The sequence below is a fragment of the Dreissena polymorpha genome, chromosome 3 (assembly GCF_020536995.1).
Source record: "Dreissena polymorpha isolate Duluth1 chromosome 3, UMN_Dpol_1.0, whole genome shotgun sequence".
Lineage (NCBI taxonomy): Eukaryota > Metazoa > Mollusca > Bivalvia > Myida > Dreissenidae > Dreissena > Dreissena polymorpha.
In genome coordinates this window covers 18,354,388-18,370,283 of record NC_068357.1, presented here as the reverse complement: position 1 = coordinate 18,370,283, position 15,896 = coordinate 18,354,388, and the positions used below count along the sequence as shown (strand labels likewise).

At 35.2% G+C, this 15,896-nt stretch overlaps 3 protein-coding genes and 1 long non-coding RNA gene across 12 annotated transcripts in view; 2 read left to right on the top strand and 2 right to left on the bottom strand.

Annotated features, from left to right (window-relative positions):
* LOC127873151 (homeobox protein Nkx-2.2a-like) overlaps window positions 1–15,896 on the top strand; it is a 384,621-nt gene that overhangs the window by 183,037 nt on the left and 185,688 nt on the right. The window lies entirely within an intron of this gene.
* LOC127873148 (alpha-(1,6)-fucosyltransferase-like) overlaps window positions 1–15,896 on the bottom strand; it is a 176,586-nt gene that overhangs the window by 121,410 nt on the left and 39,280 nt on the right. The gene's annotated exons all lie outside the window — the stretch shown is intronic.
* Window positions 1–15,896, top strand: part of LOC127873147 (uncharacterized) — a 58,924-nt gene that overhangs the window by 7,053 nt on the left and 35,975 nt on the right. The window lies entirely within an intron of this gene.
* On the bottom strand, window positions 2,036–3,726 carry LOC127873160 (uncharacterized). Its single transcript, XR_008046004.1, has 3 exons — window positions 3,399–3,726; window positions 2,958–3,184; window positions 2,036–2,413 (listed from the first exon to the last, which is right to left on the bottom strand). It is a non-coding gene; the product is annotated as an uncharacterized LOC127873160 (long non-coding RNA).

Here is a 15,896-nt window from a genome sequence, read left to right as displayed (position 1 = left end):
CATATATCTGGATACAGAACAGAAATACAAAACAAGAATGGAAATTAAATGAAAACATATAAGTAAACCCAGCTCACGCTAAATTATCTGTACTTTTTAAATATGTATAAGCGTGTGTTTCTAACAGACCTGTTTTAGTTGTTTGTCAAACATTGTTATCTTATTTGATTATTAATAGTTTTGAGAATCATCGCGCTCATGCTTAATAAATTGTTAAATATGATGGAATAATTCTTTGTATTTGTCATGTCTTTGTTGAAAACACATTGAGAATCTATTATTGACATACGATAATTATATAGACGAATATCAACATTTAAGATATTTCTGGTAAAATAAAATTCAAGTTCACCTAGTAAACACGATATATTATACAACGATCCTTAACCTGACCATGAACTGACCCTGATACCTTGTGGGTTGGAATACAATGCATAAAGTGAGGTCAAATTTCAACTACTTGAATGACGGCTTGTTTAAAAATGTATGCTTTAACATGTTTAATGTTCAAAATCAAAAACAATTTTAACTATGTTGAGCAAAACGAATATCAAGATAGGAAAAAAGTAGGGATGCAAAAGGTTACAAAAATCATTACCTGGTTAACCTTTTGCTGTAACCAGTTAGTAACCGGTTAACCGAAACACCTTAAGTAGTTAAAATGTTTAAAGTATACATAAACAATGTCATACCGCTTGTACTTGTACTCTCTATAGAAACAAAAGTAATTTGAAATCGCATGTGTTGATAACATGTCTGTCTCTGAATAAAATGTATTGTAACAATTATTTTAAAGGGATCTTTTCACGGTTTGGTAAATTGAAAAAATTGAAAAAAGTTGTTTCAGATTCGCAAATTTTCGTTTTAGTTATGATATTTGTGAGGAAACAGTATTCCTGAACATTTACCATAGTCCAATATAGCCCTTATATGTATCTTTTGACGATTTGAAAACCTAACAAGAAATGTGTTTGTCAGAAACACTATGTCCCCTTCTGCGCCGCTTTGACTTAGTATTTTTGACCTTTGACCTTGAATGATGACCTTGACCTTGACCTTTCACCACTCAAAATGTGCAGCTCCATGAGATACATAGGCATGCCAAATATCAAGTTGCTATCTTCAATATTGCAAAAGTTATTGCAAATGTTAAAGTTGGCGCAAACCAACAGACCAACCAACCAACAGACAGGGCAAAAACAATATGTCCCCCACTATAGTGGTGGGGGACATAAAAATTATAAAGCATTGCAACGCGAAACGATTGAATCATTTGGAGAGTTCAGTTGTTGTCGTTTAAATTTACGAAACTACGATGATTGCTTATATAAGGTATAATATACTTGAACTGTGTATACCCGGCGGAATAGCCAAGAGGGCTAATGCGTTTTTACTTCAGACTAACTCCAGGACTCCTGGGGTCACTGGTTCGAGCCCTGGTACCAGCTACTTTTTTTTCCTTTTTTAAATTTTATTCTTGATTTTTTACTGGAGCTTTTAAGATCCAATGTTTACATTTATCAATATAAAGCATTTTATGACAAACTTCAAAATAACCTGTACGAAATGTTCCGCCCGGAATCGGTACGGAATCGCAAACTAAATTCCGGGCGTAAAAAATATTTCCGGGCGTATTTTTCTATATATGATTTTAAGAAGAGGGGCGGATTCCGGGCGGATTCCAGGCGTAATCCGGGCGGAAAACAGGGGCGAAATATGTAAATGAGGTGGGACGGAATTTTAAATTACGGGCGGAAAGCAGTTTATGGGCGGAATTCGGATTACAGGCGGAATGTTAAAATTACGGGCGTAACTTAGATTACGGGCGTAATTTAGATACCGGGCATAAATCGGATTACATGCATATTGTAAATATACCCGTATACCCATATAAGGACAGGCCATTTGAAAAAACAAAAGGCGATCGCAAAAGCTCACCATGAGCACTTTGTGCTCAGGTTAGCTAAAAACTAGTCAAAAATATGACAAGATACATTTAACATACTATCTTTATTTTTATTTTAAGATAATACATTTTAAAAACATGGATCACCATTTTATACTTCTGCAAATGCGGAACAAATGCTGAAAATCCCCACATTTTTCCGCAGTCACAAAAAAATGTGGAACTTATGCGGAAAATGTACGCATTTTCGTTCCGCATTTTGATGATACTTTTAAGATACAATGTAGCTTTTAAAGACAAACAACAAAAATATTCAATATATATACATAAAAAATAATTTGATAGACATGCACTTTTAAAAAAACAAACTGTTCTTATACAAGCCAAAAATAAAAAAGTGCACTCTTTCACATTGAATGCGTTTTTTAAACTGCTTTCTTGAGTAGGAATTCCTCTCTATCACAGTATTGTTCAGGTCCACGATTCTCCCCCATTCTATGTCATAATCTGAAATGCAATTTGATATTTAGTACAACTACAGTTCACCTATTGCAAATACTGTTAACAGCTTATGTAGAATTAATTGCTTTTTCAAACTTATTATCTAATCCAGGGCCCCAGCTAGGATTTGAAAAAGACAGGGTCCAAACTTGGCAACTAAGTACACTTTTGAACGTGCTTGGATATTTATCCCTGTGGAATATTTCAAATAACATGTGCTATATATGCGCATATTATTTAATATAACATGCATTTTCATTTAATATTTTTTTTAATTGATAAAACTAGTTTCACTGTTAAAATAAAATAAGTTTATTGAAAATTCATTGAATATTCTGTAAAATAATGTGATCAGAACCAATTAAAAACATGTTGGGGGTCAAAGGGGGCAGGTTTGGATCTTAGTGCGGCAAGGTACTGAGACACCCTGTTATTGACAGGCCTAGCCCTAAGCGGATCACTAATCGTATAATTCGAATTAATCTTTATTTTGAACTTAACTATTTTAAACTAATAATACAATAACTTGTGTAGTAAAATTGTGATTTACCTATCAACAAATCCAGCTTTCCTTTGTCAAGGACCGCTTTGTGCTCATCATCCGGGCGCGCACACAGAGCAAATATAAAAAAGTTCATTTTTTCACAACATGTTTTTTTCAACAGTCTGTGCTTTCTTGCAAACAAATTCTTCAATTTGTGATGTGGCTTTTGAGGTCCGAGATGGGAAAATTTGTTATGCCACCAGCAACCTTTCTCCCTAATGCTATGACATAATCTGAAAACGAAATGTTAATTTAAGTACTTACTATATATTTTAAAGAAATTTGTGTATTTCATTTTAGTTTCAAACTGTGTTGTTTTTCCTTCAGATGCCCGTCTACTTTTCATCATCCTTTTACATTTCCCACTGGGACAGTACACAAATACAATTACAATTATATCAGTTAATAATCTAAATAATAGAGGAATGAAGGAGTAAAAATACAAACCTTTTATGCTGTTCTGCAGTATTCCAAAAACACAGGAATTTGGTGAGACCAAATCACAGTTAAACCTGAGCCAATTTGAACCTCTTTTGCAACAAACTTATTTTTCATTTCCACATTATGTGTATTAAATACAAATTGTTTTTGACACAGTACTCCCTGCAAGACATTTTTTCACTACAGTTTAGTCCTCATTTTGCTTAAGCATTATACTGACAATTTAGTTCAGAGTCAGTAATTTGCTTAACCGCTCGTTTTCAAACAGCAACTTCTACCACTCACTTCCTGTACCAGTCTGAACCAATCCACTGAAGCCTGATAAGTCCAGATGGTTTATAAACATGTACAGATGTGACTCAGCATTTGGTGAATATTGAATGGGCAGCACAATACCTGAGATCAACTCAGCTCTTTGTCAGTGTTTATCTGAGTGTACATGTTTATGGTCTTTTCAGACTGGGGAAATCTTAACTACTATAAAAAAAATAATTTATAGAGTAACATGGAGAGAAACTGCATTCATATTGATGATATAAACAAATAATATTAAACTAGACTGTTGTGTATTTAATGTTAAAGGAAACCTTAAAATGATGAAAACATTACCAAGTCTTGTTCTTTATTAAACTTTACAGTCATTATTGTAGTTATGAAATAATTATTAAAAAGGAGCAACATTTTCAAAAAAGAAGAAGAATTAAAGGTCCATGAATTAAAAAATAATTGCAAATAGATTTTTAATGCACCAGGTCATCCCTCAGACTTAAAATTATAAGTGGAAACTGTAAAAGTCAGCAATAGATAAAATATATTTAATTAAAATGTGTTATTGTTATCTCCTATTTTTTTTACCAGCAATATTGCCAATAATAGTGCAAAATCTAAGAGTATAATTCATGATCACAAGTTCACAAGTCTGTCTCCTTTTCAGCTTCTCACAAATTAAGTATAAAAATACTACAAAATATGTTTTAGAATCTGAACATGAAAATCATAAATTAGATCAAAGCTTTATGCTGAATTAATTATACTGTGACTGAAATAGTTGTGTCTATAATGAATGTTCATTGATTGTACAAATGTATAAATAAAAAATTTAATATTTTTATTTAAAAACGTTTATTTAAAGTTATCAGTTACTGATAATATTTTGTTCAGTACTTTGGTTTAAATTAAATTTATTAAGTTATTGTTCAGCTTCATAGAAATTTGCTAAGTCCAATATTACTCTCTGTAAAAACTACTAAGTTCAAAATTCCGTCATGTGGCTTCACAAATATTTTATAAGTATGAAATTCTGCCCCACGAAAGAAACAAAGTGCAAAATTCCGTCCACAAATCTCCATCATACAAATTCTAAGTATAAAAATACGCCCGGATTTGTTTTACGCCCGGAAAAAACAGTTGAATTACGCCCAGACATAATTTTAGTTCCGGGCGTAAAACTCATTCCGCCAGTTGTACGGGCGTAATTCCTACATTACGTGCCAATTCCGCCCTGATTACGCCCGGAATCCGCCCCATTATTTCGTACGGGATGCCAAAATCTGTGAAAAGGCCCCTTTAATAATTTTGTAAATGTTTGCTAGATATTATATTTATTTTTCCTGCATAAAAGAATATGTATAAAAATTTAAGAATTACACAATCTTCATTTTCACTAGTCATCAACTTAATTTTGGTTGGGCCGCTTACATTACGTTTGTGTTGCATCGCTCACAAATGGTGTATTTCTTGGTTTATTCTGTTTTAATTTTATTATAAATGTTTATTTATTAAATCAGTTTAATTTTTGCTTTTTTAATTTAAACTTGCCTCAGACGGTAGTGGTGGCATCATGGATGAAGTAAATTACTAACAATTATTTTAATTTCTGATAAAACAAATAAGACTTTAACTACAACATCGACAATATTTTATCTATGAATGCAATTCTTGATAAACCTGTTTCTTATAAATAATTTATATTTGCGAGAAATCATTGTTGAATATTGGTTAACAAAACATCAAAATAAGCCATCAAATGTCTCAACTGAATTTTATCGCAAGTTCAATAAACATGTCAATTTCGTCTTTGCTTATAGCCCCCTATCCCCGAAGTTTGCTAGTTATATTTTAGCCAATTAAACAAAACAAAAGTGCCAATTATCAAAACATACCCCCTATTTGTTACCATAAAGGAACTGATTTATTGCTTTATTGCCTTGTTTGTTGACACGTTATTTTTTACCGTCGATGGTGCGGCATGTTTTTCTTACTAGTCGCCAGCGCCAATTGGAAGTATGTCGGGCGCAAAACGTAAAATCGTACGAATTATTTTATGAACAAGAATATCAGTGAAACTGATGGATGCTCCTCGATGATGTGCTTTGTCAATCTATGTGTTGATAACCACTTAAAAAATCTATTATGAGCCTAGGTGACCTTGACTTTGAGCCCAGTGACCTCAAACCTCATGAAAAAGTAGAAGTCCATGCAAAATACCTACATGCCAATTATGTAAGAGATCGGTAAAATATTGAAGGCGCTATGAGAAACGAACAAAATTGTGACAGAAAAATCTATTTTTAGCCTTGGTGACCTTGACCTTGACCCTAGTGACCTCAAACCTCATCAAAAGGTAGAGGTCCATGCAAGGTACCTTCATGCCAAATACGTAAGAGAACGGTAAAATATTGAAGGCGCTATGAGAAACTGTAACACAATTGTGACAGAAAAATTTATTATTAGCCTTGGTGACCTTGGCCTTGACCCCAGTGACCTCAAACCTCATCAAAAGGTAGAGGTCCATGAAAGGTACCTACATGCCAAATATGTAAGAGATCGGAAAAATATTGAAGGTGCTATGCATGAGAAACTCTAACAAAATTGTGACGAAAAAATCTGTTATTAGCCATGGTGACCTTGACCTTGACCCCAGTGACCTCAAACATCATCAAAAGATAGAGGTCCATGCAAGGTTCCTACATGCAAATATGTAAGAAATCGGTAAAATATTGAAGGCGCTATGATTTTTGGGGAACATAAAAAGAGAAAAAATATTCCAACAAAAAAGCATATTCAAATTATTTTTGTCAGGTTAACCTTTTTCCGAAAATGTAACCGATCAACTGGTCGTTTCAGTACGTCAACGGGTTAACCTCTTGCATCCCTAGAAAAAAAAAACTTTTATTTTCTAAAATATACTAGTACACAGAATGCAATATGGTAGTAATTACTTAATATGAGCACATAGCCTTTGAGTACTAATGCTCTAGCGCTGACAATCTCCTAAATATAAAGGGGCGCACACAAACTGTATTGATGTTGAGAGTTCTGTCTGTCTGTTCTGTCCCTCAAGCAAAAGGCTTTATTCCTTTATATACCACATACTTCACAAAACAAAAAGTCAACTGTTTGTAGATTTTTCTACTACAAAAAATGTCTGGCCTATTGGTAATATATTTTTATTCAAATTTCATGGGACGCTTAAAAAGGTCAACCAAAGTGAAAAACTGGGTTAAACAGCTATGCAGAAAAAATCTGTGTCATGCTTGAGGCTTTGTTCTAAACTTTGAGCTTTAATTGTGACCTTGGAGTAAGGGCCTGAGGGTTAAACATTGCATTTTGTCAAATGCTTAATGCTACTATTCTGTCCTTTAATGGTAGTCATCTGCAATTTGTGTGTACAACAAGAATATACATGTAGTTTTCACAGTCTAGATATTGTCCAATTAAAAATACTGAACAAATTTCCACACGATTGATTCATAAATGTGAACTCTAGAGTGTTAACAATGTTTTTCTAAGAAAAAGAAGAGTTTTTATACACATGCAATCCATATTTGCATTCAGCCTAAACAATGCCAAGGTAATTCTGAGCAAGTTTCATCAAGGCCAAGTCATAATTGTTGCCTCTAGACAAGGTTTTCTAAGAAAGGACCTGAGACACTAGTTTTGTATGATCCGGATTCAAACTTCGCCAATATATTATCCAGATAAACATTCTGTTTCATCAAGTGGGATAAAATATGTGGGTTTTACAAAAATACTATTATAAAATTAGTTGAACAATCCTAACAAGAGGCACATGATCACCCTTAAGCGCTCACCTGAATTCACGGTATACCACTAGTCTTGCTGAAGAGATTTGCCGTCATGTCACAATTATCATTCTGACCAAGAAGCCTAAGACATTAAGAGTCTTAAATGTTGCCTCAGAGTGGTACCTTTTTTCAGATTTGACCTAATAACCTTGTGTTTAGACCCTGATTTGACCAAGGGTTCAACTTGGCCTAGATATTGTAAAGATAAACAGCATGACCAAGTTGCATCAAGCTTGAGTCATCAAATATTGCCCCTAGAGTGGTAAGATTTTTTTCGGCGTAGCTGTTTAACCCAGCTTTTCACCTTTTACATATCGCCAGCAGACCCGTCGTAAATGAATGCACTGCAACTCCAATATATCGCTGTTTGTGGGGTCAAAAGATGGCAACCGTGACATGTCTGGTGCGCGATATAACTTGACAGGTCGTTCATGCATGTATATGTATGCATTAGAGTAGTTTGGCAATTTCAAAACATGCTATTTACGTACCTTATTGAATTATGTGTTATCTCCATATGTTATACATTGGTAGAACACAAAACATTATTCCATGTAAGTATTTTTCAATTGGTATAATTAAATTTGTAATCCGAAAACCATTGCCCAGTTTTATTGTTCAAGAAAGCATACACAAATGAGACCCCATGCACAATATCATGACATTCATCCTCATGGAAACAATGGGCTTTAATAGTAGTGCATTTTGACAAACTGAGGGATCTTTACTTCTAAATAAAAAGCAAGTAGTTTACACTGTATCTAGCGCGCAAAGATTGTTGAGATACGTAAGTATTTACCTGTGACATTAACAGTTCTAATTGTATACACCTTCATGTGTGGACTGGTGTGTATTCAGCAATTCAAAGCAAATTCAATAGAGAATGGTGACATTCGAAATGACCTGTGAAGTTTGGCAAGCGGTGTTATTGTTTATCGCAGTACACATACACAAGTGTGCAAGTGATTTACAATGAAAGCAAACAATCTGGACAAAACTGGATTTATGAATGTCGGTTTATACAGAAAATTAAAGTGGGTGAAACAAGAGCTGTCTCCATCGGAAAACATATGCCCCCGAAAAACGCTTTTTGCGAAACCTAAACGCAGATTTGAAACCTAAACGCGGACCCTAAGTTCAAGGTTAAGGTCAAAAATTTGTGTGCATATGGAAAGGCCTTGTCCATATTCACATGCATACCAAAGATGAAGGTTACATCTGAAGCGAAATAGAAGTTATGAGCATTTTCAAACCTAAACGCAAAAGTGGGATGGACAGGCAGACAGACAGACTGACAGTGCGATCAATATATGCCCACCTTCAGGGGCATAAAAAGGTTGAAAAACTAACTAGAATCCTTTTTTTTTCTCAGAAAATTCTCAGATTAAAACATGTTTCGGGATCATGCTTGTCAGATTTTTGGGAGCCATAGCCAATACGGGATATATTGGACAACACGATATAATGGACCGTGATATATTGAAGTTACAGTGTACACTTCATTTATTCCATTGGCTTATTTGAGCATATTATATATCCCCCAAAGCATTGGCAAAATCACCATGTCTGCGTAGTATAGGACGTAACAGTGTTCAGTGTAGAGAGATGCGGACGTCTCTCTGCATGTTTAAACAAAACTTAGACACACATTTTTGCCAAGTTACAATTGCGCATTGCCGGTAAATTCCATCCCCAAGACTTTCAAAATCTGTGCTGTGCCAGTATCAGTGGAAGATGGAATATACCTTATGTTGATAACACATTATTGCTTTCAAGATATCAAATAAAACAAATTTAAGGGAAAGAAATGAATGAAAATATAACAGAACATGTCATTTGTCTTGTGTCCCTGATAGTAGGGAAATTGTTCAATTATATAGCCACACATGTAGGACGTATGCAAGCCAGAATAGACTAATGATATTTGCTAGTTTGCTATTAATAACACAGTCTGACTTCAATTTCCTATTGGAAAGTTCTCGCAGTTTGATATTCCATTTACAAGATGCAATGAGATTTTTGAAGACCTGTGTCATTTGAAAACGGGTCTTTTGTTACATCATGCCTGCGCAGCTCCAGTCCAGCTTGCAAATCTGCGCAGTCTTGTCAGGATATGCATAATGAAAATGGCTACTCTGGAGATATCATGAAACCGTGCATGCTTTTTTTATAGCAGAAAGCGTGACCCCTAACCAGACTGCGCAAATGGGCAGGCTGAGTTTAAGCTACGCTAGCCACATATGTCACAAGACCAATTTTTCCATCACAAAGATGTAACAGTGGTATTTGAATGTGTGGACAGAAAACTGTGTCTCATCAAATATCGACATATCATATGTTTCAATGATCAAGAAATACATTCATAATAAACTATGTGAGGACACATATGATGAGATCTCATGTGGTAAAATTACGCGGTTTATAATACATGCACTTCATTACAAACATTTCATGCCCTGAATTTGCGACTATTAAGTGAAAAAAGAATACAAAATACGTAAGCCTTTGTTTTTGATTTAATAAACTAGAAATGTAAATTTCCTAACTTTAGGATAGTCAGGATATACGCCGAATATCTTTTTTTAAAGATATTTCTTGTTAAAGATTTGACCAGGTGCACATGTTTGTAGATGCAGTGACCCAGATTTCAATTTGGTCTTAATTCAGTCATGATAAAACATTTTTATCAAGTTTCATAAAGATGCAGTCATAAATGTGGCCTCAAGAGTGGTACTAAGCTTTTTCTATAATATGACCTGGTGACCTAGTTTTCTCATGTGCATGACCTAGATCCAAAAACAGCATAGGTATTGCAAAAAAGAAAATTCTGAATAAGTTTATCAATATTGAATCATAAATCAAGCATCTAAAGTGGTTATCAAGATTTTCTAAGATTTGACCTAATGAATTTGACCTCCTTTTTTGGACCAAGTTAAAGCGGGTATATACGATTTTGTCAAATATTTATAAATTTATATAAACTGTGTAAAAAACTTATTATATATATATTTCAATACAAATTAAAATAAAAGTTAAGAAGAACATGTGTCGAAAAATGCGAAATAAGCCAGATATTTAATTATGAAATTGAAAACGGCTGTACAGCCGAATTCGCCAGCATGTATACCATACATGTACGATGTGCATCTAAACTTACGAGGGGTGTTACAGAAGTTCGTGGATTTTTGCTATAACTTTCATTTGGTAACATAAATGGACAAACAAATAGCATGTTAAGAATATTTCGTCCTTTCCAAATATACTCTCCAAATATCATGGAAATACATAAAACAATAAATATATATATCAGAGATTTAAACATGTGCACAATGCGCACACCGACGCATGTGTAACGTTTCTTTTTAACGTTAATGACGTTATGAAGTTAACAACTGTCAAATCTTTTCCACATAATCACCTCCAACGCGAATGCACTTTATGTGTCAGGAAATCCACTTGTCAAAAGTGTCTCTATACCAGTCAGCGTCAAAAGACGGCACGATTCGCTTTGCTGCAACTGTAAGTTCCTGTTTACTTGCAAAGCGAATACCGCGCAACTGTGATTTAACTTCCGGGAGGACGCGGAAGTCCATAGGGGCCAAATCTGGGCTGTAAGGAGGACTTAGGCGATGCAACGTGAAATTTGCCGTAAATTCTGTTTATCAACGACATTTAAACCAAATTTAAATTCGCGTAACGCTCATACTTATAATAATATACACGAGTGCGCCGCATGTCGTTACTGAGGTCTCTATGGCAACGCATTTCAAACGCGCTTTATGGAATTCATGCATTTTTAGCTTATATATAAAGTCCGTGATAATTGGTTTGTATAATATGTAAATTTCATTTACTTTTACCAGCAAACTAATAAGTTATAGCGAAAATCCACGAACTTCTGGAACACCCCTCGTAGTTTATAATACAAAGACGAATGCTTCGTTATTGTAGGAAAATATGTACGTCACTATCGGCTCGGGGCGCTAATTTGTCTTTGCTGCATTTTATGAAATTCGGCTGTAATGTATAAATTTTCTTGCCTATTTTGTGTTATTGTAACATATTTTATCAATATATTACAATTAAACACATATAAAAAAATCGTATATACCCGCTTTAATGGAGGAACTTGAACAAGATTGAAACTCAGCCTTAATAATATGTTGGTCAACATTCTGATCAAGTTTAATAAAGATTGAGTCACAAATTTAACCTTTACAGTGGATTATCAAGATTTTATAACATTTGACCTGGTGACTTAATTTTTGGATGCACATGTTCCAGATTCAGACTTGGTCTAGATTTAGTCAAGATAAGCATGTTTATTTAAGCGAGTATATACGATTTTGTCAAATATTTATTAATTTATAAAAAAGGTGTAAAAAAACTTATTAAACATATATTTTAATATACATTAAAATAAAAGTTAAGAAGAAAATGTGTAAAAAAATGCGAAATAAGCCAGATACATACATGTCATACGTCCCGGATTGTCCGGGACAGTCCCGGAAATGAGGAACTTGTCCCGCTGTCCCGGAAATCTGTCAAATGTCCCGGTATTTACAAAATCCATATATACATGTACCTTATCTTAGGCTTAACTGCACCTCGAATCTGTGTATATCTGCAGCGTCTCCATGACAATGCTTACCCGAATAGGCAGACTACGCTACGTGTCAAAATCGATCAATTAACAGGGGTCCTGTTATCATATCTATTGTCTCACGTTCGCGGTCAAACCGAAAAGGCAGCATTGTTAAATGTGATTGTTAATTGACTTTAATCTACTACGTCATTATTTCCCGCTGCGTAAGGGCAAAGGATAGTTGTTCACACACCTGAAGTTCATTATCGCTGAATAAAAAATTAAAAGCAGTTTATGTTCGCACGTTTAAACGACAAAGAAGTTGAGTAAAAAAGTAAGCATATAAAAACGTCATCCTCACTATAGGTTCATTATTGTCTTGTTCTAAATCCCCAGTAAACATAACGTTAAAAATAATAAGTGAATTTGAATTGCGTTCGCCATGTTATAAATGAATAAAGGCGTATCAACAACTACGCGTTACACACCGGTCTTAATAACAATAACGCAGTGACGTCACCATCTATGTTTAGAACGCTTACACTGAAAACACGTGGCTTGTATCTAGTCACGGAAGTAGTTATGTTTAATTTGACGTTAATAGATCAAGTGTATTTCGGATAGGCTTTCAAACTTTTGCAATTAACAATGCGAAACAAAAAAAAACGTACCAAAAATGCATATGTCTATAAATATCGCTACATTTTATACATGTCCCGGAAAATCGGCAAAAGTCCCGGACAATTTAACTCAAAGTCCCGGAATTGGTCTGAAAAATTATGGCATGTATGCAGATATTTAATTCTGAAATCGAAAAAGGCTGTAAAGTCGAATTCGCCAGCATGTAAATCATGCATATGTACGATGTGAATCTAAAATTTGTTAAGTGGTTAATTTAAAATTCCTGCATCGATATAATATTCATACGACACACCAACACTAACTCTGATCCTAATAAAAACACGAATGCTTCTGTTATTGTAGGAAAATATGTACGAAATATCTTCGTCACAATCGATCGGCTCGGGGCGCTAATTAATGTATTTGCTGCATTTTATGAAATTCGTCTTCAATGAAATTTTTTTTTCTTGCCTATTTTGTGTTATTGTAACATATTTATCAATATATTACAATTTAACACATATAAAAAATCGTATAATCTCGCTTTTAAGATTTAGTAAGATATGTGGCCTCTAGATTTGTTACAGAAGATTTTCTCAGATTTGACCTAGTGACCTAGTGTTTTAATGAAGCCAGTTTCAAGCTTGGTCTTTATATTATCTTAATAATACATTATCACCAACTTTCATCCAGATTGAGTGGTGAATATGGCTTTTAGAAGATAACAATTATTTTTTTTATCCCCATGCTTTTTAAAAAGAGTGGGGATATTGTGGTTATCTCCGCCATCCGTCCGTCCTGGCCACTATCTCCTCCTACATTAAAAGCACTAGAACCTTGAAACTTACACACATGGAAGCTATGAGCATATGTGCGACCCTGCACTATTTGGAATTTCGATCTGACCCCTGCGTCAAATGTTATGGGGGTTGGGGTGAGGCCAGGCCCTGTGTTCACAAAACATTTTTTGCAATTGAAAATCGATGTTGCTTGTCATTGAAAATGGATTTCCATTGTAGTTGATAGGCAAAAAAGAAAATCGATGTCAGTTAAAATCGATTTTCAATTGCAAAATCGTTTTGTGAACATGGGGCCAGGTCAGAGATTTTCACTCATTTTTTTATGTTATTTTACATTAACTTCTTCATTCCTACACAGATTTACTTTCAATTGATACTGAACATCTCTTATGACAATACGGTCAATCTAAACTATGCATGGCCCCATTACCAACCCTGGGGCGCCTCCTTGGTCAAACATGCGGCCTGGGAATACGCGTCGGCCTCAGCCGTGCCATTCTTAAAAAATTAACTTCTTCATTTCTACACTGATTCACTTCAAAATGATATTGAACATCTCTTATGACAATACGGTCAATCTCAACTATGCATGGCCCCATTACCAATCCTGGGGCGCCCTGCCCACATTGACCACACCGGCAGCCAAAATTTTGTTCCAACATAACTTCTTCATTTATTGACCAATTGACTTCAAATTAATCCTGAACATCTCATGGTCGAGAGCCAGAGCTATTTCGGCATAATTAAAATCCAAGCCAGACTGGCGGTCAAGACCCCGAGCTAATTTATAATTAAAATCTAAGATAGATTGGCAGTCAAGACCTCAAGCTATTTCAGCATAATTAAAATCCAAGCCAGTTTGGTGGTCCAGATCCCAATCTATTTCAGCATTATTAAAGCCCAATCCAATTTGGATGTCAAGACTCCGAGCTATTTCGACATAATTAAAATCCAAGCCAGATTGGCGGTCAAGACCCCAAGCTATTTCAGCATAATTAAAATCCAAGACAGATTGGTGGGCAAGACCGCAAGCTATTTCAGCAGAATTTAAATCCAAGCTAGTTTGGTGGTCAAGATCCAAAGCTATTTCAGTATAATTAAAACCCCAGCCATTTTGGCGGTCAAGACCCCAGGCTATTTCAGCATAATTAAAATCTAAGCCATTTTTGTTGTCAAGACCCCAAGCTATTTCAGGCTTATTAAAATCCAAGCCAGTTTGGTGGTCAAGATCATGAGCTATTTTAGCATAATTAAATCCAAGCCAGATTGGCGGTCAAGACCCCAAGCTATTTCAGCATAATTAAAATCCAAGCTAGTTCAGTGGTCAAGATCCAGAGATATTTCAGCAAATCCAAACCAGATTGGCAGTCAAGACCCCGAGCGTTTTAGCATAATTAAAATCTAAGCCAGTTTGGTGGTCAAGATCCCAGCTATTTCGGCACATATAAAAATCCAAGCCAGATTGGTGGTCAAGACCCTGAGCTTTTTCAGCATTATTAAAATCCAAGCCAGATTGGCAGTCAATACCCCAAGCTATTTCAGCAAAATTAAAATCCAAGCAAGTTTGGTGGTCAAGATCCCAAGCTATTTTAGCATTATTAAAACCCAAGCCATTTTGGCTGTCAAAACCCCGAGCTATTCCGTCATAATTAAAACCCAAGCCAAATTGGATGTCAAAGCCCCGAGCTATTCCTGCATTATTAAAATAAAAGCCAGATTGGCGGTCAAGACCCCGAGCTATTTCAGCATAATTAAAATCCAAGCCAGATTGGCGGCCAAGACCCCAAGCTATTTCAGCATAATTAAAATCCAAGCCAGATTGGCAGGCAAGACCCCAAGCTATTTCAGCATAATTAAAATCCAAGCCAGTTTGGTGGTAAAGATCCCAAGCTATTTCAGTATAATTAAAACCCAAGCCATTTTGCGGTCAATACCCCAAGCTATTTCAGCATAATTAAAATCTAAACCATTTTTGTGGTCAAGACCCCAAGCTATTTCAGGCTTATTAAAATCCAAGACAGTTTGGTGGTCAAGAGCCTGAGCTATTTAAGCATAATTGTATCCAAGCCAGATTGGCGGTCAAGACCCAAAGCTATTTCAGCATAATTAAAACCCAAGCCAGTTCAGTGGTCAAGATCAAGAGCAATTTCAGCAAATCCAAACCAGATTGGCGGTCAAGACCCCGAGCGATTTTAGCATAATTGAAATCCAAGCAAGTTTGGTGGATCCCAGCTATTTCAGCACATATAAAAATCCAAGCCTAATTTGCAGTCAAGACCCCGAGCTATTTCAGCATAATTAAAATCCAAGCCAGATTGGCAGTCAATACCCCAAGCTATTTCAGCAAAATTAAAATCCCAGCAAATTTGGTGGTCAAGATCCCAAGCTATTTTATCATTATTAAAACCCA